General features: G+C 28.5%; 1 protein-coding gene across 1 annotated transcript in view; it reads right to left on the bottom strand.

Annotated features, from left to right (window-relative positions):
- The window catches only part of LOC113380679 (zinc finger protein 135-like), a 30310-nt gene extending 9458 nt beyond the window's left edge, over positions 1-20852 (bottom strand). Inside the window, exons 1-2 of the mRNA XM_026619830.1 lie at positions 20714-20852; positions 8055-8130 (exon numbers count right to left, since the gene is read on the bottom strand). The gene's annotated coding sequence lies outside the window, so the exon portion shown is untranslated. The remainder of the gene's footprint in view (positions 1-8054; positions 8131-20713) is intronic.
- Between the last annotated feature and the right edge of the window lie 304 nt (positions 20853-21156).

Raw genomic sequence — 21156 nt, 5'->3', positions numbered from 1 at the left:
TTTTGCATTTCTTCACATTTTGAAGGTTTCTGAACATTTTGGCATAGCTCAGAAAAAATGTATGTGTATGTGTGTTTTGTGTGTCCACGTTTTCGGGCGCACGGATCAACCGATTTATATGGTTCAAAAAACATTCGATACTTATTGATAAGGAGAGGTGCTGATTAGGTTTTGGCAATGGCAGGTCCAGCCGTTTCAGACTTATGGAGCATGAAGTGCAGAAAATAGAAATCGAGTTTTTGAAAGAACGGAGCATCCGATTTAAATAATCCAAAAAACATTAAATTTGTAAGGATGGGGAGAAGTGGGTTATTAGTTTTTGGCAAAGGCAGGTCCAGCCGTTTCGAAGATACCGAGCAAAATGTGCAAAAAATATCAGTTATTGTGAGAACTAAGCATCCGATTTTAAAGATTTAAAAAAACTTTGCTTGTGCTGACAAAAACTATTGTTTTCGAAAAGGATTTTTTTAATTTTTTTATTTTTTTTTTTTTTTTGATATCAAAAATAATTCGGATTTTAATTTGAATTCTGGCTAATGTTCTAAATCTCACTTATTTACTAGAAATAAACAATTTTAACTTTGTGATTCAATTTAATAATTCTTATAAATATTAGACAATGTCCTGTATATTAAATTTGATCTTTTGAGTTTTATTTATTTACTTTTCTGTAAACATATATAAATTACAGTATTTATAATAATCTGTTTGAAAATATTTTATTTTTTCTCGAATATTCCATTACGGTACGGAAAGTTCCAGCAATTTGCCTTAAGGCACGATGCTATGCACCACTAGTTAATACTTTTTTACATAATTGAATTTTCCATACCTTCATGCACAAATCCATATATCACCAGTTCAAAAAAAACAGTATTTTTATTATTCTATGACAAAATTAATTGAATTTCCTTTAAAAAAATAAACGGTAAAAGCGTGAAAGTCGTTAAAGCCTTCAAGAGTTCTTGAATAATTATATTTTACCAAGATGGATCATAGAGAAGTTTTAGAATATGTTATAAGAAACTCGTTTTACATCTTGTTGTCAATCACCCGTAACCCGCGGATGATCCTCCCACGATCCCATGTTTGTCCATAGACCAGGTACGAACCAGGAAATAGTAATAAAAATAAATACCAAAAACTATTTTCAATTTAGTCGATGATGACAAGACTGTAAAAAGTAAAGACATCCAAAATGAATATTTAGGATTATATTACCCTACGAGAAGTCAATGCTAACCATCGTTGCATTATTACTGAACAATGGTGTGTAAACGTTGTCTTTTTACTACCGGGGTCAAAAATATAAAATTTACTTCCACTCTCGCACTTTCTCGATTATATCTACCTGATTTATAGTAATGTTAATAGTTCTTAAGCTTTCTGCAGCTACTAACAGTTTAAAACCGTTTTTCTCCAATGTCGGTTCTTTAACTTTTTTTGTATTTTGCATTTAATTTAAAAGCTAAAGAGATAATGATTCTTTAACAAGTTTATTTTATTGGTTTAATATTTAATTACCATACACACATTTTAGATAAAATGATAGTTGGGAATATTAATTTGTTTTTATTGATTTGAGTATTAATAGGTGGAGGTTATAAAATTCGTAAAATGATAATAGATATTGGATTCTACAAAAACTGGTTCACTACATATTACTTATCACTATCTTATTTATAGTTCACCTCTAGGGTCTTCAAATTCCTAGGGGCTTTTTCAGAGTCAATTTTTTATCTTCACTTAACACTACCCATTTGATACCAGTATATATTGTTATACAATTTAAAAAAAATAGTATAGACAATGTGCAGTTTTTTTTAAAGTATTGGGTTGAAGTCATACATTGGCATTTTCTTGACTCCCTTCTCTTTCACCATGAATTCATTGATTGATAAGTAAAGTAAAGAAGTCACTTTTAATTTTTTTTTTAAATATATAACAAGTATCAATCATCAGATTTATCAGAATAATTATACGAGAGAAATAACTCAATAATTATCCAAATTCTTTCATATTATTTGCAAATGCTAATGCCACCTTACCATTGTGTTGTTTGGCTTCCTGATCCAACTTGACTTAATTCTTTTGCAAATTCGCTTAGTTAGGTTCCAAATAATATACTTAGACAATTAACTAAATACAAATATTATACATAAGTTTCGAAGATTTTAATCAATTTGTTTCGAATTGTCCAAGTGCATTCGCCATGACGTTGTATAGAAATCAATGATTTATCGCACTAAATGAACGACGCCTAAAGGTTACTTTCAAATTACATGAATTTGAACGAATTAAGCTACCGTAATGCTTTCCGTTACAAATCGTTCGCGATTTCATATTAATAATAACCATTGCATTGACTGGTCTCTGGTGGAATGTTTACTCAATTGGTGGTAGAAATTTTTGCAGTTAGAATTTTTTGACTTGGTTGACACAAAAACATTCAATTCGTATGTTCTGACTTGCGCTCCTTGGAAAGAAAAAAAACGAAGTATATCGATTAGGACGAAATTATAAATAAGACTGGGATTCGTGAAATTCTAGAGCCTTCCCCCATGAAGTAATGCCTAACGAGGGTTTTCAAAGGGTCAAGACACAAGTGGTAAGGTGTCACCCATTAATCACGTGACCCCTCTCCCCCTTGCCGAAACTTCGTGATATTTAAAATTAACCCCCCCCCCCTCTCCAGCACTCAACATTACGTGTATTTTTAGTACCAAGAGAAAAAAAGAAATTTATATTTTTTTTTAAATTCGTGATTTCTTGTTCGTTCATTGTGATTCATTTCGTGATTTTTTGTTAACCCTCCCTTTAAAGCTCACGTGATTAATAGACGCCCCCTAAGTGAAAGTTTTAGTAGGTACTATTTATAATGTTTCCTACTTATCCAGACAAAAGGCCTAGTAAAGCATGCGCAAAAGCAAGTTCTGTACTGAAAATCGATTTTTTCCTCAAAATCAATCGTTTCTTCAACACAAGCAGAAAGTTTTTTGAATCATTCAAACCGAAAAACTGCCATTTTTTGCACATTTAGCTCGGTATCTCCGAAACGGCCGGACCTGCCTTTACCAAAAACTAATCACCACTTTCCTCCGTCATTACGACTTTAAAGTTTTTTAGATCATTCAAATCGGATGCTCCATTCTCTCAAAAACTCGATTTTTATTTTCTGCACTCTTTGCTCCATATCTCCGAAACGGCTGATCCTGCCTTTGTCAAAAACTAATCAACACTCATCAGTAGGAATCGAATGTTTTAATTTGAGTAGGAACCGAGCCATTAAAATCGGTTAATCCGTGCGCCCGAAAACGTGGGCAAAAAATTTTATCCATACACACACACACACAAATGTTCAGAAACCTTTAAAACGTGAAGAAATGTAAAAATTTTCAATTTCGATTTTTGAATGATTACAATAACATACCCTACGGGAAGTTAATAATGGAAAACAATTTTGAAATAGAGCAACTAAAATGTGCTTCTCTCGCCTTAGGGCTTCAGTAAATAAAATTCTCATCAGGGTCTAATCAAATTAATATTGATAATAATAATAATATTGATATTATTCGATTTTTGATGCTAATATCTTTTGAGTAAATATCCACAAACTCCTTCTCAGTGATCTACACAAAGCAAAACAGTGCAATTGGTACAAGTGCTCCTGTGGATAAAATATTACATTTATCCGAGTGCACAGAAGAATCCCTCCGGCATATTTCTATATAAACTATTAATATAATATGCAGTTCTAGACAAGCTGATATGTTAACGTTTTTAATGCTCATAATACGCTTAAAACATTCTCTTCTCCTCTTTCTGATAATAATTACTTATTATATAATTTATGGCTTCGGTTTTCTTATAGTCTGCTCAACCTGAAGCTTCGTAATCGTAACGTAGACCCAATTTATGGATTTTGAATAGTTTTTCTACTTACTAATCTACAATGTAAATTACAAAAATCCAATCTACAAGCCTACAACTACTACATCGATCTATTCCCAATATTTTTATTTTATTACTACGCATTTTTGCGGTCATAACATATCGGAACGATGCGGTTGAAATTAAGGAAAAAATACGGTAAAAATATTTTATATGGTATTGACAAAATTTTTGGTGTTAATTTGGTGGTATCGTGTAACACAAAACCAACAGAAGTGGCTGCTGCAGGTCGTTACAAATGTCAGTCAGTCAGTCGTTGTAAATCAAATGTGATGGAGAAGACGTCAAGAAATGCAGGAGAGAAAGTCTGTGACTTCTGGGATACCTCATTGTGTCATGTGTTGCCAACTTCTGATATAAATCAATTCTGATTTTAAAGAAACAATAGTAATGGAAAAAAAATAAATCAATAATGCATATGGAATTATGTGGTTCTTTTAATTAAAAATACTACACACATTTTTTGAACATTTGATATTTCAAAGTAATCAAAATTATTAGAAATTTATAAGACCATTGTATTGCAAATATTAAATAAATATGATTTTTATTTATTTTGACGAGAAACTCTTATAAGCTTCTAATGTGAATTTTGATATTAATTTGAGTTTTAGGAATTTTTTAGGTACAAAAATCAACAAAATTCTATATTCATATTAGGTAAATTTCTATAAAAATCCGCGTACTTTGAATGCCAAACTGAATTACATATTTTTGGGCATTTCTAGTATCTAACATAACTCTGATTCAGTAAATTTTTTATTGCATTTTAAACAATCCAAAAGGGGTTAGCTGTTTCATATAAATACATAGACAAATAAATCATTTTTTAAAAACATGGAATTAAAAGTCTATTTCAAAGAGGAATTTTATTGAGAAATTTGAGTCCTTTAAGGTTTATATCTAGTTTATGGTTCTGTACAAAATAAATTAAGTGGAAGAGTTGATTTCAAGCTTTTAAATATCACAGATTGCTTTTTTTGGAGAGTAGGAGAGACTGGGTGCGGTTGTGACAGGTTTTGGTTGTGACAGCTAAACTATAATGATTTTGAGATAGGATCCAAAGAGAGAAATATAAAAAATGGTTGTTCGAAGATATTTGCTTTCAGTCAGTGCCTTAACATAATTTATAGATAGGTATTGATCACAATTATACAAATATATGTAGAGTAAATCGTCTATTATCGTCCACCACCATTATCTCAAAAACGAGTAAAAATTAAAAAAAAAACTATTCTATTTAAAAATAGAAGGCAGAAGATTTATAATCAATAATTCTTACGAAATTGCTAGATAAACGAAAATGTATCAAAATTTAGCCAGCTTCACCATATTCATTTCAGAGATATGGTTTCTTCGGCAAAGTATCTTATTTTGATCCCTAGTATCCGAAAATCATATGTGCCTATGCGATTTTTTTACCCATACAAATCGACTCGCCCTAATATATATACTAGAAATTTCTAAAAACCAGAAAAAACTTTGTGTCTATAAATTTTAGGTAATGGTTTGGTCTATCCATTACCCCTTACCCATGATTTGGGAACTTGTGTCCCATCCTTATTATTTATGCCGAAAGATACTCCCAACAAACTAACAACGCATTCTATTAGTTTTATAATCCAAAGACAAATTCCAAACTATCGTCTCTTTGGTATCGGAATCCAGTCAGATGAGAATGACAGCCAAGAAGCCGGTCCGAGATCAAAGAGAGGAACAGAATTGTGACTTTTGTTTTACTTCAAAGACTCTCTTATGTACCGCAAAGGTAAATTGATCTACCCATTGTGATAAGGAATTATAATTGGCAATTAATGCTTTGTGAAATCAAAAGGAATCGATGATGTGATTAAAATTTATGGTGGATTTTTTTCAAGACCTTTTTTTTTGCTAAGGGAGTAATTCCTGTGTGGTGGCTAAATTTTAGCTCATAGCTTTCTAAAAGTTTTTAGTTTAAAACTTATATATATATATATATATATATATATATATATATACAAGGTGTCCCAGACCTTATCTTCAACCGGCGTTATGGAATTGACGTTAACTGTTCAAAAGAAATTAGAAAAAAATCTCACGTTGACAAAAAATCACGAAATATCACGTCGAGCAGGGAAGGGTATAGTAAGATATCACGTGTATTTATTTTTTACCTGATTAAAAAAAATCAAACATTTTTAAGAAAATCAAGAAATTTACACTTTTTTCTCAGATCTTAAAATACACGTGATGTCTGAAGAGGCAGGGGGTGATTTTGAATATCACCAAGAATCACCAAGGGGAAGGGGGCGTGTATTTGAACATTCTTAAAAAATTTATATTTTTTAAATTATATACGAAATTATACACGTCGGATCCTTAGAACAAATGCATGTTTGCATAGATATGCATGCAAGTATATAGAGAACAGCTAATCCGATTTAAACTTCAATTAATAATAATTAATTAATAATAAATTATTAACAACAATAAAAAATATATGTAAAAATACTAAAAGCAAAAACTTCGTGCAAATCTTTACAATAAGGGGGCGTCCAATAATCACGTGATCGTTTTTTTAAGGATTTTTGGACCCCCCCTCTCCCTTGGCGATACGTGGTGATATTCAAAATTAGCTCCCCTCCCACCAAACATCACGTGCATTTTAAGATACCAGAAAAAATTTATTTTTTTTATTTTTTGCAATCATTTGGATTTTAAAAAAAAGTATAAAATAAATACACGTGATATCTTACTATACCCCTCCCTCCCCAACGTGATATTTCGTGATTTTTTGTCAATCCCTCCGCCCCCTAAAAACCTCACTTGATTTATGGACGCCCCCTAAGTTGAAAAGTTTAGGAAGTAAATATTAGTTTTTTTAAATATAATTTTAGAAATCAGAATTATTTTAGCAAAAACAATGATTAATTTTCAAAAATGTTTAATAATATATTAGAATTCACTCATTTATTTACTAAATTTTTTATACATTTTTATAATTTTTGCGTTTATAAAGTGCACATTCTAAAAATTAATAAGAGTATTAAATCTTTTGTGTTCTATTTTTTAAATTTAAAAAAAAAAATCAGAAATTCAATTTTAATTAAAAATGGGAAAATTGTAGAGGACTAATTACTCAGTAAATAGTAAATGTAAATAGTAGTATTAGCAAGCTAGTAATTATTACTAGTTTTTTAAATTTTTATATTTAAACGCTTACGATTTATCATAAATTTCAAATTTGTCAGTTTTCGTTACGATATTAATATTTTCCCGTTATTCAGAGTGACGAGAAAAAAATCTTGTTGACAAAATACCTATCGATTCTGGTTCGATATAAATCACAATTTAATTAATACTATATGCTAAATAGTTTAGGTGTAAGCACAAATCTTTTCTGTGGAAGTAACATACTACTATATTGGTGTTTTAATACAAGTATCTCATAATAAATCTTATTTCGTCAAGATATAAATCATTCAAAGACAGTATTACAACTTCTAATAGTGTCCATCATTTGAGAATTGAAATTTAATCCTTCGAAAGAGTTTGGTGTGAATAGATCAAAATCATTCTATTTTGTTTCAACCATACACCACTAGTTGATTTATTTTTTAGTTTTCTATCAAAAGTATTTCACCAAATATATTGCTTTCCCATATAATTTATTTTTACTAATGTATTTTTATTATACTTTCAAGATGTAATAAATTACTGGCAATAAACATTTTTGATCATAAGAATTCCGAGATAAAAGTCAATTAGAATAGAGGAGATAAAACCGATGGAGAATACATATAAGATTCCAATTGGAAACGAAGAGTTTTGAGAACAAGATGATCTCACATTAGCCATTAATTTTTGAACGAGTTTCTGTTTTTTATATAAATTACAAATTCAATTTATTTCATGGCAAGTTTGAGAATATCCAAGCAAAATCTCAAGAGGAAAATAAAGCTAGATTAGTAAAAGAAAATTGGATAAAAAATGCAGAATGGGTACAAGAAACTTTTAATAATTTGTAATTGGTCCTCAAATATTTAATATGGAAGAATTGCAGATGAAAGATTTAAAAGAAATATGTTTTGCAGTATACATTTAATAAATAAATTATTCATTACCTGCTGACGATGTAATTTCCATAAACTTCAGAATTGGTCTCGTAGTACTATTTTGCAATAAATCTCCATTCACCAACTGAAAAAAAAAAACAAATAAATCAGTAAAAACAAATAAATCACCTATCTAGTTTATACTAATTAAATCGCCAAGTATTTTAAAAATTATTTAAACCCCATGCCAATTTACTTTGCTCGTTATTTTTTTTCTTCACCGATTTCTTCCTGATTGGTTTATCAGTTGTGATAAATAACTGTTGAATGTGCAAGGTGGAATAAATACTAGTATGGGGTATAATTACCCAGTGGGTTACCTAATCGATAAGTAAATGGGTTTAGTAAAGAACCCATTACAAGAATGACTCATATGAAAGTTGCGTGTGCGGAATGGTATGTTTCAGGAGGACTTGATTTTATGAGGAAATGCCGTTTATTTATATGTGTAAATGTTAAATAAATTGTAATAATCTAGTTATAGGAATTATACTTGTTTAAATTTGATAGAATTAATAATATTAATTGTTGCCATAAAGAAAAATACAACACTTTAGGAACTTGTGTAGGATAAGTTTCTACCATGCTGGTTTGATCATTCTTCCAAAAAATTAAAGAAAATCCTTTTTATCAATTTTTGAAAATTGGTATAACTTATTTTATATTCAGTAATATTTGCTTACAATATTCTGAACCTGTTTGAAAATTTTTGCACATTTGTTCTCCCGCAATTAACTCACATTTTTGCAAATCTCACCACCAAAATCAAGTAAGTTTACATTTTGATTGCATCCACACTATTAGCACTCAAAATATATCATACACATCAAGAAAATTTATCACAAGATCAAAGTTAGCCTTTTTGTCAACATTCTTTCGTTGGCCCTAAATGTAACCATCTGGTGCATTTACCTGGTACTTTTTCCACATTTTGAAATCTATATAAAAGTAGTACGGAACACACATGCGTAGAAATTGCTTAATGTGCCAAAATTATCAATTGCCAATTATGAATAAATATTATAACTGATATTTAATTTTATTATTATCGTTTTACTTCTCAATCTTCTGCTTCCATGGTTCCTTGTCATATAGTAAAAAAAATCATTTCCCGAGTGTCAATTCCAATTATTGCAGTTTCAATTATCACAATCAAGGATTAGATAAATATTTCACAGTCCATTACCAGTTGTTGATTATTTTCCCATGGAATGTAGTTAAAAATGTCTTCAGAATCATCAAAGTTGTCGGACATCAATCACAAATGTAATATATCTTATTCACTACCAATAGAAACAGCAAATGTGATGTGATCTGTAATTAGTAAGTAACAGTACCTACCCGATCACCATACAAATAACAAAACATCAATTTCTATAGAGATCGTGTATTGTTCTTTGGATGTTCTTCCCGGGATCGGAATTAGTGACGCATCGGGTTAATGTTGATTAGAGACAGTTATTTTGCATTTAACAGTTAATTGTGAGATTTTACAGGTTGATTACTTTGTAATATCCATTGTGAAACTTGTTCCGCATTTAGAAAAATGCATTTTGAACTTTTCGACACTTTGATCGGAAGAAATCAAACGAGACAAGATGTTGACCCATGAATTGATTCTTTTGGCCAATTCTAGATCATCAGTGTCGCTCTTGATCAAAGCAAGCAAAATCATGGAATGATTTTTATGGTAAAAACATCCAAACTTTTCAGCAAACTCTGAAGTACTCTAAAAAACTGTATGGTAATTCTACGATTTTTAAATTAGTTCAATATCTTTGTCCACAACCTGGTCCATCGTATGTCATGTCAAAGAGTTATACTTCTTCTTTAAGTTGCTGAAAATAATTTGAAGTGCTTTACAACACTTGATTCTAGTACAAAATAAGATGCAATTAAATACTTTGTCTATTTTTGTTTTCAACAAATTTGCACCTCTAAATACCTCCAGCACGCGCCATTCTTTATTATTATATTTTCCTGGTTTCAAAGAAGATTTTAAGTATAGACGTTCTCTAAAAACAGTTAAAACGATCATTATACATCATAATAACAATTTTCAAATGCCATTTAAATTTATAAAAGACACGTCTTGTCATAGTGATCGTTGAAAGTAATTTATTTGCAATATATTACATCTTGACGACTTCTTTTTATAGCACAAGTTGTTGCTGAGTATTACTTTGGTACCTACCAGTAGGTAAATGAAAATTTATGTACTATTAAAATTCCGAGATTAGCTGGTAATTTTATAACTTAGATAGTAGGTACTGGATTTTAATGAAAAAAAAAAACATTGATACTGAGTCTGGTTGTCCTGGATTTGGAAAATGAAGTGACAGGAAAATTGCTACATGATGTTCAAAACAAATTGTTCAAAATTACGAATATTAGACAAAATTTTATAAATTGAATTTTAAATACATTTTTCCTGACAATTATTTTCTAGTCGAAATTTCTTTCTACCTGAAGTTTTGAATTTAATTCGCTTTTTAATGTTTTTTTTTTCATTTTTTTTATTATATACTAATTTTCACACCTGTCCTGGAATGGACAACAAGAAAAAGTTCAGAAAAGGATAATCTTAAAAATACAAAATTTTCTTATAATTTTCAAAAATTTTGAAAAAATAGGTATCAGGTCAAATTGTGTTATTATTTCAAGGTCTTTTTTGTATAATGTATTTCGCAATATTACGCAAGTCGGTCACCCTTCTGAATAAATCAGGGTCATTTATGAGTCACTCATTCGAGGGTTAAATATGACTCAGTTCTCCCCTTACATCCTTGAACCTGTTGCACCCTCCAATTGTATATTTTTACATGGGGAAAAATAGAGCAACAAACTAAAATTTTCTCCATCAAATAAAACTTTTGAATAATGCTTATTTTTTCAAATTTTATGGATTGAATGTATTATAATAATTAATTAATTAAATTGTCATTATTTAATATCTTAATCTGACATATCTTGGTAATCAAAATTACATCTTCTCACTCATAATTTAACAAAAATCATCATTTTAACATAAATTTGATGTAAATTGGCATTTCTAGAAGATAAGATTTCTAAATATATTATCATGGAAATATGAATACACTATACTATTTTTGGTACTATTTATCAAATAATATTAAATTTACATCGAAACAAGGATTGTCTCATCTTTAGTGTAATATAAATAAAAAACTAGTTGTGCATGGCATCGTGTCTTAAGGCAAATTAGCTGTAACTTCCCGTACCAAAAACTAAATTATTGATAAAAACTTTGCAAAATTTACAAAAAAAATAGATTTTTGAGCAATTTTGAAATTTTTGAAAAAAATTGACTTTTTTGAAAAAAATTGACTTTTTTGAAAAAAATTGACTTTTTTGAAAATTTTTATTTTTTTATATTCTGATTTTTTTTCGTTAACAAAAAAGTCGACGAAAATTTGTATCCTCACACACACACATACATCCATATTTTCTAAGGTATGCCAAATTGTTCAGAAACCTCTGAAACGTTAAGATAAATGAAAATTTTCATTTTCGATTTTTTTGAATCCCTATTAACCCTACGGGAAGTTAAAATATTGAATGTGATCACATAATTTCTTGTAGAAGCAGATTTGTTGAGAATTAACGTGATCATATTTAATTATATTCAAAATGTTTGTAAAATAAAGTTATTTAATAACAATATGCAGACAATTTTATTATGCACAAGGATAATTTTAAATTTGAGGAAGAATTATGTAGTCGTCATATAAAGGAAGATGGCATTAATCCAATACTATTTGTGAAAAAACACAAATTTAATGATTCTTGGCTAATTAATATATTAAACAAGCAGAAAGTTCATTGAATCATTTAAATCGGACGCTTAGTTCTCTCAAAAACTGCCATTTTTTGCTCATTTGTATCTTCGAAATGGCTGGGCTTGCCTTTGCCAAACACTTCTTCCAATCATTACTAATTGAATGTTTTTTAGATCATTCAAATCGTAAGCTCGGTTCTCTCAAAATCGATTTCTATTTTCTGCACTCTTTGCTCTTCATCTCCGTAACTGCTGAACCTGCCTTTGCCAAAAACTAATCAGCATATCTCCCTATCAATAGGAATCGAATGTTTTTTGAACCATTCAAATCGGTTGATCCGTGCGCCCGAAAACGTGACTGGAAAATTGTATCTTGTACATACACATACATCCATTTTTTCTGAGGTATGCCAAAATGTTCAGAAACCTTCAAAACGTCGAGACATGTAAAAATTTTCAATTTCGATTTTCGGCCCATTACAATAACTTACGCTGCGGGAATTTAATAAACACGATGTTGATACTTGAGGAATTATATCAGTGTTGTAAAGAGAATACGTGTAGAACGTAATTTATCGGAAAATGTCATTAATTTCAAGTATGTTCTATAAGAGCAACATGGTTACTAAGCCATTACCGTAGTAACAATTCTTTTATATACTCAAACATATAACAAAACTCTTATTTAGTTAGATAATACTTAGATGTAATTTAACAATAATAAAATATTGAAAACCTAGATATTGGATTCGTATTATTTTTCTTATAAATTTCTTTTCTTATAAGTTCCTTTATCTCTGTTGACCGATATTTACAAAAGTATGAAATTTCATTTACAAAAAACAATTATCATTTTACAAAAACAGTGCATTTCCTTTACAAGCGTCCCCAGTTCCCACAAAAGTCCTTTTTCCCTCCACGTGCGTGACCTTGTCCCTACTAACAACCCCGATCGGCTCAAGGACGCTCGGGGCCACGTGCCGACGTTGCACGGACTTGCGCGGTGCACGCGCCCGACGAGGCGCAAGAACTGCACGTGCCGATAGAGAGAATGATCGAAATGCGTTCTATAGGAAAGGAATATTGTTTGTAAACAATGGAGACTTTGATGGAATTTTAATTATTTACGGAAAATTGAAAAGTTTGGCCTGAAAGCGTTTTAATATAGAAGATCATAACAATTTTATGTTATGATGACATTACAGTAATACCCCGCTTAACGCTATTTCGTTTAGCTCTGTTTCGGTTTAGCGCTCTTTTATTTTAACCCAGGTTTCGAAGGGGTAAATGTGGGAGATGTCGAAGAAATAATTCAAGAAGCAGCGCAGTTTTTCTAATGATAAGTTCAAGAAATTAACTGAACAAGAAAAAAACAAAAATTTTGACAGCAGTGATTCAGAGAAAGAGCAAAAAAAATTTTCCTTGGCTTTTGTAAAGAGAAGTTTGTCTACCATAATTGAAATAATATAAATAATAATAAATAACAATTTTCATAATCGTCGTATGAAAATTGGTTAATAGTCTTGTCTCAGATTAGATATTGAAATAAGTAAAATCTTTGATTTGTGAATTCTCTGTCATCCCTACTTACGACACTTTTAAACTAAGTTCTACTTTTCTTTAGAAGACAACTCTCTCTATGTGACAAATTTTATTATCAAAGTTACTTTTATACTGGTCAGACAGAAACGGGCTGTTTTTACTTTATTTTTTTATATTTCCTAGCCCTACCCCTACTGCTTGACATCAGACTGTCCGAGAGGGGTAGTAAAATGGTAGCAAATTATTTTATTTTTTTTCACTCAATATTATACTCAATGGTTATACAATTATACAATTTTATACTGAATTTCATACTCAATGGTTGACCTATCTCTGTATGATAAATTTTATCATCAGAGTTATTGTTATACTGGCCATTTTTCATTTGCAGTAACGACGGTAAAGGGCTATTTTCACTTCTTTCTTATATATTTCCTAGCCCTGTCCCTACTGCTTGACATTAAGCTGTGCAAGGGTTGTAAAATTGATTCGATCTTTTCATAAGCAAGTTTTAAGACAAGATCAAAAGCTTATGCGAAAATAGGTCTAAGTAATTTTTTTATTTATTGTATTTGAAAGTGTAAACTATAATTATCCTATTATTATTATTATTAGGGGTAATATCAATATTATTACGATTTTTTCTATTTTTATATATATGATCATTATTATTATTATTATTATTATAACTTTTTTGATTATTATTGCTACTATTATTCTTACTGTTATTATTATAATTCTTATCACTTTTATAATTATATATTACTATTATTTATTATCATTCTTATTACCCACATAATTATTTTTTCTATTATTTTTATTATAATTATTATTACTATTATTTATTGTGATTCTTATTACTTATATGATTATTATTGCTATTATCATTACAATTATTTTTGCTATTACTTTTTTAATTATTGTTACTATTATTTTTGTGATTCTTATTATTTTTCCGATTATTATTACCATCATTTTATATTCATCACTTTTATAATTACTAAGGTTATGATTACTTTTACTATTACTATTATTATTATTATTATGAACATTACTATTAATGTTACTGTTATTACTTTAACTTTAACTTATACTATTACTATGCTATTGTAATTACATTATTGTAACAATTCAATCAAATATTTTATTTATTTCTTCAAATTTTTAAATATCAATATCTAGAATTATTTTTTAATTACGTTGTTAATTAATTTCATTTTTTATTATTAAATTTTATATTTACTACCTTCTTTACAATCGTATTTTATTTATGAATATTTAGGCTTATTTTTCAATACCTTGATTTTAATATTATACTCCATAGATCGTTTCTTGAGCTATTTCTAACATTTTAGGTATTTTAGAGTTTTACTTATAATTCGGCAAATCATTTACTTATAGTTACTCTTTTAATTTATTATGTGTAAAATAAATATTTTACTCCAATGATTTTATAAATGCTGTATAATGAATATTCAATGTGTTTCCTCATCTTGAAAAATGATAAAACATGCTTCGACAGAATAATGAATTAATTTGCAACTTTAATTACATATTGTACCATAAATGGTTACTGTTTTGACTTAATTGTCACGGAACTCCAACTCTGATTAGGTAACCAGAATTGTTATTTGTACTTTACTTTAATAAGCATTTTTGTTTTGTATTCTATATTTTTCAAGTAGCCTGTTTACGCTTAAACGAATATCAAAATTTTATGATGGCAACTTAGTTATTAAATGTGGTTATATGTATTTACCACTTAACATGGATTGACTTCTTCCATATCTAATCTTGGTTGGCAGACATTTGCAAATCGTCGCAGAGTACTTGAAAATTAGTTATCAATTGTACAAATATCGCAAATTCAGTAATTGGAGGCCTGGTGGAAGAAAATACTTCAATGGGAAAAGTAAATTTTGATACCATGGTAGATAGAGAAATGGAGAACATTTATACTTGTTTAGATAGAGAAGCCTTTGGAGATGGTTCAAGTTCAAACAGTATTTTATTATATTTATTTTTAACAACACTACAGAATCTTATGAGATATTTGGTTCAATTTATTCTCTATTGTGCTAAATTTTAGTATGTCAATAGTTGTCACGAGTGGTTCAATAACTCAACTCAGTTCTCCAAAGTTGTAGCAAAGTTGCATAGATTGTATATTGTCTTATAAATATTTTTTAATAAATATCTATAAATTGTGGATATTTTTGTGCATATTTTTAAGTACATAGCATATTCTGATTGTTTTTGGCTAAAAAGTAGAGGCATCAACAAAAATGGACAATTGCTCTATTTTTTTTTTAAGATTAAAATTTGGCACAGTTTTAGCAAAATTTGATGTTATTCCAGTCGCCAAGTTAGTGCTGATGTAATTGCTAGTGTGCATTTCTAAAATTGTGTGCATATTTTGGTGAAATTAGGCAACCGGTAAGGAGCATTTGAAGTTCCTCCAATGGCATCACCCAACTTATACGTGCGCCTGCACAACAAAATTGTATCAAATTATCCTCAGCTCTCCTACTATTTTTTTAAATGCGACTCGATAATCAAACTCTTTCGACAAATATCAGGCGTGTATCTTGTATTATAATAATTGCGAAGTAGTACCTCGATGCGAGCGGCGACTGCGGCCAATGGAGGCGTTTAAAATAAGGCAGGTGCTTGGCCAAAACGTTGGATTGGTCGGTCTTCGGAGAAAAATATACAAAGAAATAATACATGTTCCACCTCGTGCTTGGATGGAGTCCCCCCTTTCGAAAAACCGAGGGCCCCCCTACTCTGGCACGAAGACCACGACGCTATTTTTACTTGCGGGAGTGAGTGATACAAATTGAACATTGGAGAAGAGAATGGATACTAAGTCGTGGCAAAATCTGACATAGTTGATAATTTAGTCTTTGAATTATGAAGGCACAGTTTATAAAATTATGAAGCCAATATGGATTATGCCCAAATTCTGATATGCCAACGTGGGATGAAGATTGAAATTAACAACGGTATTTGGGACTAAAATTACTCAAAATATGCTGTATTTTTATTGCTATTAGTTAAGAAATCATTGCTGGTATTAATTATGAAAGAATTATAAAAATTCCGAATATCAGCAATGTATAGAGGAAGAGTCTCTAAGAACAATTGCTTTTGGGAGAATTTTTTTTTTTTTTAATTTTTTTTTTGTATATCGAAAATAATTCAGATTTTAATTTTAATTCTGGCTAAAGTTCTAAAGCTCACTTATATACTTTGAGTAAATGATTTTAACTTAGTATTTCAGGTTATATAATTCTTATAAATATTAGAAAGTGTTACAGTATTTATAATAATCTATTTGAACACCTTGTTACGGTACGGGAAGTTCCAGCAAATTGCCTTAAGGCACGATGCCATACACCACTAGTTTATTTCTGTAGTTGCCAGTGTTATATTTATTATACATATATACATTGTTATATTAATTATATAATATACATTGTTCAATCATTTCACTGAAAAGGGATAAATTGGAACACAGTAAAATAAAAAAAAGTCCTTTTATATTTAGGTTATATTCTATTTTTAAAATCTAGATATTTTGGAATCTTTTTATATTTGAATTAGAAGCAACACTGACTACTTCTACTATTGTAATTTATTTATCATATGTCATTTAACTTATTATATTGTCTCCAGATTTACCAGATGTCCACTAAAGACACTTGTAAATTATATTGTAAAAAAATGGGATCTTGAAGAAAAATCTAAGCCGCAAATGATTATTATATAATGTATATTCAACATGTTTATCTTTGTTTTATCAATGTTGTTATTAAAGATAAAGTAGTTAATAAAATGATAAAGCAAAGTACACCCACATAATTCAATAAGGATTATCGATAACATACTAATCAATCGATAATTTATATAAAATAATCTAATTTCAAGTATTTGCGTTGACTTGTTCAAATTGAACAAAAATTCCAGTCTACAAAAACTCATTTAATTTTCAAAAGGGTTTTGTAAATAGGCAACAAATTTCTAATTACCAATACATTATTTGGAATGATTTTTTATTTAGTTATTTAAAATTCGTTAATATAGTCATTTGAATAATACATGACGGTTTAGTATTATAGTAAACAATAAAATTGGGACTCTCATTTCTCGTTTTTTTTATATTTGTGTAGAATAGTCTTGCATATATTATATATTGGTCAAATGGTCATTTGTATGCGAATGTTTAATGGATTTTCACTACTTTCCAATATTTCAACTCGACCAAACCCAAAGTTGGAAGAAACCTACTTTGGCGTACAAATTCCTTATAATATCAACATTAGTAAATTACTTTAAAATATATTTTAATTATTTGTTGTTATATGCGGTAAATTAAATTTCAACATTGTATTTTAATAACGGGCCCTTGTGGATTTTAACTGTGGGGCCACTTTGTGATGTAAAAGGACAAAGAATGAATGAGCAATAAATAATCTGCTGAGCAAACATGTTGGAGGATATTAACTTTGAGCAGATATTATGAACATAATGCTTAAAAGGATTGTCAAACTTTCAATAGAAAAGGATACTAATCTTTAATTCATCCTAATATATTAGGATTTTTATATGAATTAATTTTGCTTTCATATTCAATATTGTCATATTAACTTAGAGTTATGACTATATTTATTTTTATAGTTGCTTATCTATGGATCACGATATATTTTTTCGATTTTCTTTGAAAAATTCGAGGTGCTGAAAATTATAGGGTAGGTTTACTCTGACGTCAAAAAAGTTCAAATAGATTTCGAAATATTCATATAAATATACATTTACACACATAAATAAAAATTGTGAAAATTGTAATTATAATTATATAACTACATGTAATTTGAAATTTAATTATTTAAAAAAAAAATTATATTCAGCGCCTAAAATTGTTGAATATTTAATGTATAAATAATTTTGCTCCCTAACATAACTAAAGATAAGATTATTTTCTATTTATTTAAATTTAAGTAGTACTGGATAGTTATAGTCATTCCATCGAGGAGATTTATTAACTTCACATATTTGTATACAAAAGCATTATTAGAAATGTTAATTTTATATCGATTTTTGCACATTATGTACATTTATACTGTACTAAAGACATTTTACTACAACATTCTACTAATTCGTGCAATTAAAAACAATTTCGCAAAAATTCTATTATAATCCTTTGTGAATTATTTTTTATTTCTCCTGACTTACATAATATGATATATGTAATATTTATAACATGATATGATGTTTTTTTTTAATTTTGCAAAAATTATAACACAAGTTATGCGATACGAGCGAGTAATTTTAAGATTGAACAAGGTTTGTCTTGTAATTTAATCCGATTCTGAAATAATATGCTTGACGAAGTGTCTAGCCGTTAAAATTAAAACACTAAGCAAAAATAAATGATACAAGGTTGTGTAAAAAGATAATAAATATAAAAATATGCAGCCTACAAATTTTTGGGAGTTTTCATGTATTAATCCGGTATATTTTATACGGATCCAATGCTGCCTACAATTTTTGGGAATTTTCACAATCCGGAATATTTCATAGAGATCTAGTATATTACGTTTTTCTAGTTTTGGTATATTTATTCATAAATTCTGAGTTTTGCAAAATTAAGTAAACATCATATTATCATGTTATAAATATTACACATTAATCATAAAGAACATATTATGTAAGCCAGGAGAAATTAGAAAATGCTATAATTCTGCTGCTATAATAAGTGAATTATAACAGAATTTTTACAAACTTGTCTTCAATTGCACGAATTAATAGTATTTTATAGTTAACTGTCTTTAGTAAAATAGAAATATACATAAAGCACCAAAATAAATATAAAATTAACAATACTAATAACCATTTTTTTGTCTAATTCTTGTAGATGGAATGAGTTACTGACCATAACTTTCTAGTTACTCTTAAATTTAATTAAAAAGAAAATAATTTTATCTTAAAGTAATTGAGTAAAATTGTTTATATGATAAAATGATTTTTTCAAACTTAAATCGCTGATATATGTTTAATAAAGTTAATGAGATTTTAAAACTAATACATCTAATGTTCATGAAAATCGTCTCTACAAAAAGATTTTCGTCTAATTTGTGTCCAAGATATAAAATGTGCAAATATACTATAAAAATAGTTTTTTTTAATGGATATTATATAACTATATATATATATATATATATGTATATATATATTATAAAAATCTTGAAAATTTAATTTGATTCACGTTAACATTTATATATTACAAAGAAATGCTCCTAAGATTTCTAATTTACTAAGGAATGCTAATAGGATTTTTAGTATTATTTTCTAAATTTTATTATTGTTTTTAATAAAATAAAATTAATACTACTTTCCACTATTTACTGATAAATTATTATACAAAAGGTATTAGACGTTATTTTTAAATAATAAAGATTTTATGTTGCACTTAAAATTTTTAACAGAATTATTTCTGATAATATACTTTAACTTTGGAAATTTTATAACAAAGTAATATATGTAAAAATATTCTCATGATTTTTTATATAAAAACTACTACAATAAGAAAATAATTTAATAAGATTTGTTTAAATTATAAGTGAATATCAGTAAACACGTGCTTAGGCGTTGTAAAAAATGAATTCATAAAAAAACAAGTATAAACAAGTGATAATTCAGATTATTTTTATTTGTATATCTATAATCAGTTATTAATTATATGAATTAATTATTTTGGATTAGTGTATTTAACAAGGTTGGAAATATTTATTTAGCAATAAATAAAATATCCATCTATCTAATGATAAAACAAATTTAAAAAAAAGGATGTCTTTATTAGAAAAGCAAACGTTTTGAGTCTTGGTTTGATCCATCTTCAGTGCATTGAAATTTAAACAAAATACACAAAATGAGAAACACTAATTAATATATAGTTATATTATTAATTATAATATATTTGTATATAAAATATACAAAAAATAATAATATTAGAATGGAGTAAATAAATAAATAAAAGACTTGTACCTCTACAATTTGTGTTTGTGAAATTTTGAGCATTTCCAATACAATGTTGTACTGTCTGATCGGTATATTATCCAAACCTTATTTTTTTTTTTAAATTTTAAATAATTAGTTAACGCTACAAGTACTTGTTATATAAGAATATTTCTTTATATAGATTATTACTTATAAAGATTTATTACAATTTATTTCCACTCTTTCACATATCAATCACTAAAGAGACAGTGTCCACCGTCGGAACTATACATTTGAAACAAATTAAATCAACATCAAAATAACTTACCGCAGTTGTACAGACAGCAAAATTTTTGTTTCACAAACAGCAACAAATTTTACACACTTTCAACAAAATTTTCAAAATAAAAAAATTGTCAAACAATAACACACCATCAATAGCACTGCGGACTAAACGGGATCACACGTGTTCTAAGGCACTTGAAATAAAATTAGATAAAATATTTTATTTTAAACTTAATTTGTTATAACTTTGTTATCACAATGTGTTTCACTTTATAAAGTTTTATTACAAAATGGACCGTTCTCTTCGCCGGCCAAAAGCTTACTGAATGCCGACTGTTGAATGCCAAACACGCTTCACGAGATATCAAAGTAGTGAGGAGACCAACGGCAGAATCATCATTCCGTCTCTTTCGGGACTCACCAACACGTACGCTTTTTGTATAGGATTATCTTCCGTCACGCTCGCACCGGCGTGGTGCGAACTTT

This window comes from Ctenocephalides felis, unplaced genomic scaffold, assembly GCF_003426905.1.
Source record: "Ctenocephalides felis isolate EL2017-DRISC unplaced genomic scaffold, ASM342690v1 CF-g0.4_SCAFFOLD_00845, whole genome shotgun sequence".
In the NCBI taxonomy this organism is placed as follows: Eukaryota; Metazoa; Arthropoda; class Insecta; order Siphonaptera; family Pulicidae; genus Ctenocephalides; species Ctenocephalides felis.
Note: the sequence above shows the minus strand (reverse complement) of the source record. Positions and strands in the feature narration are given on the sequence as shown.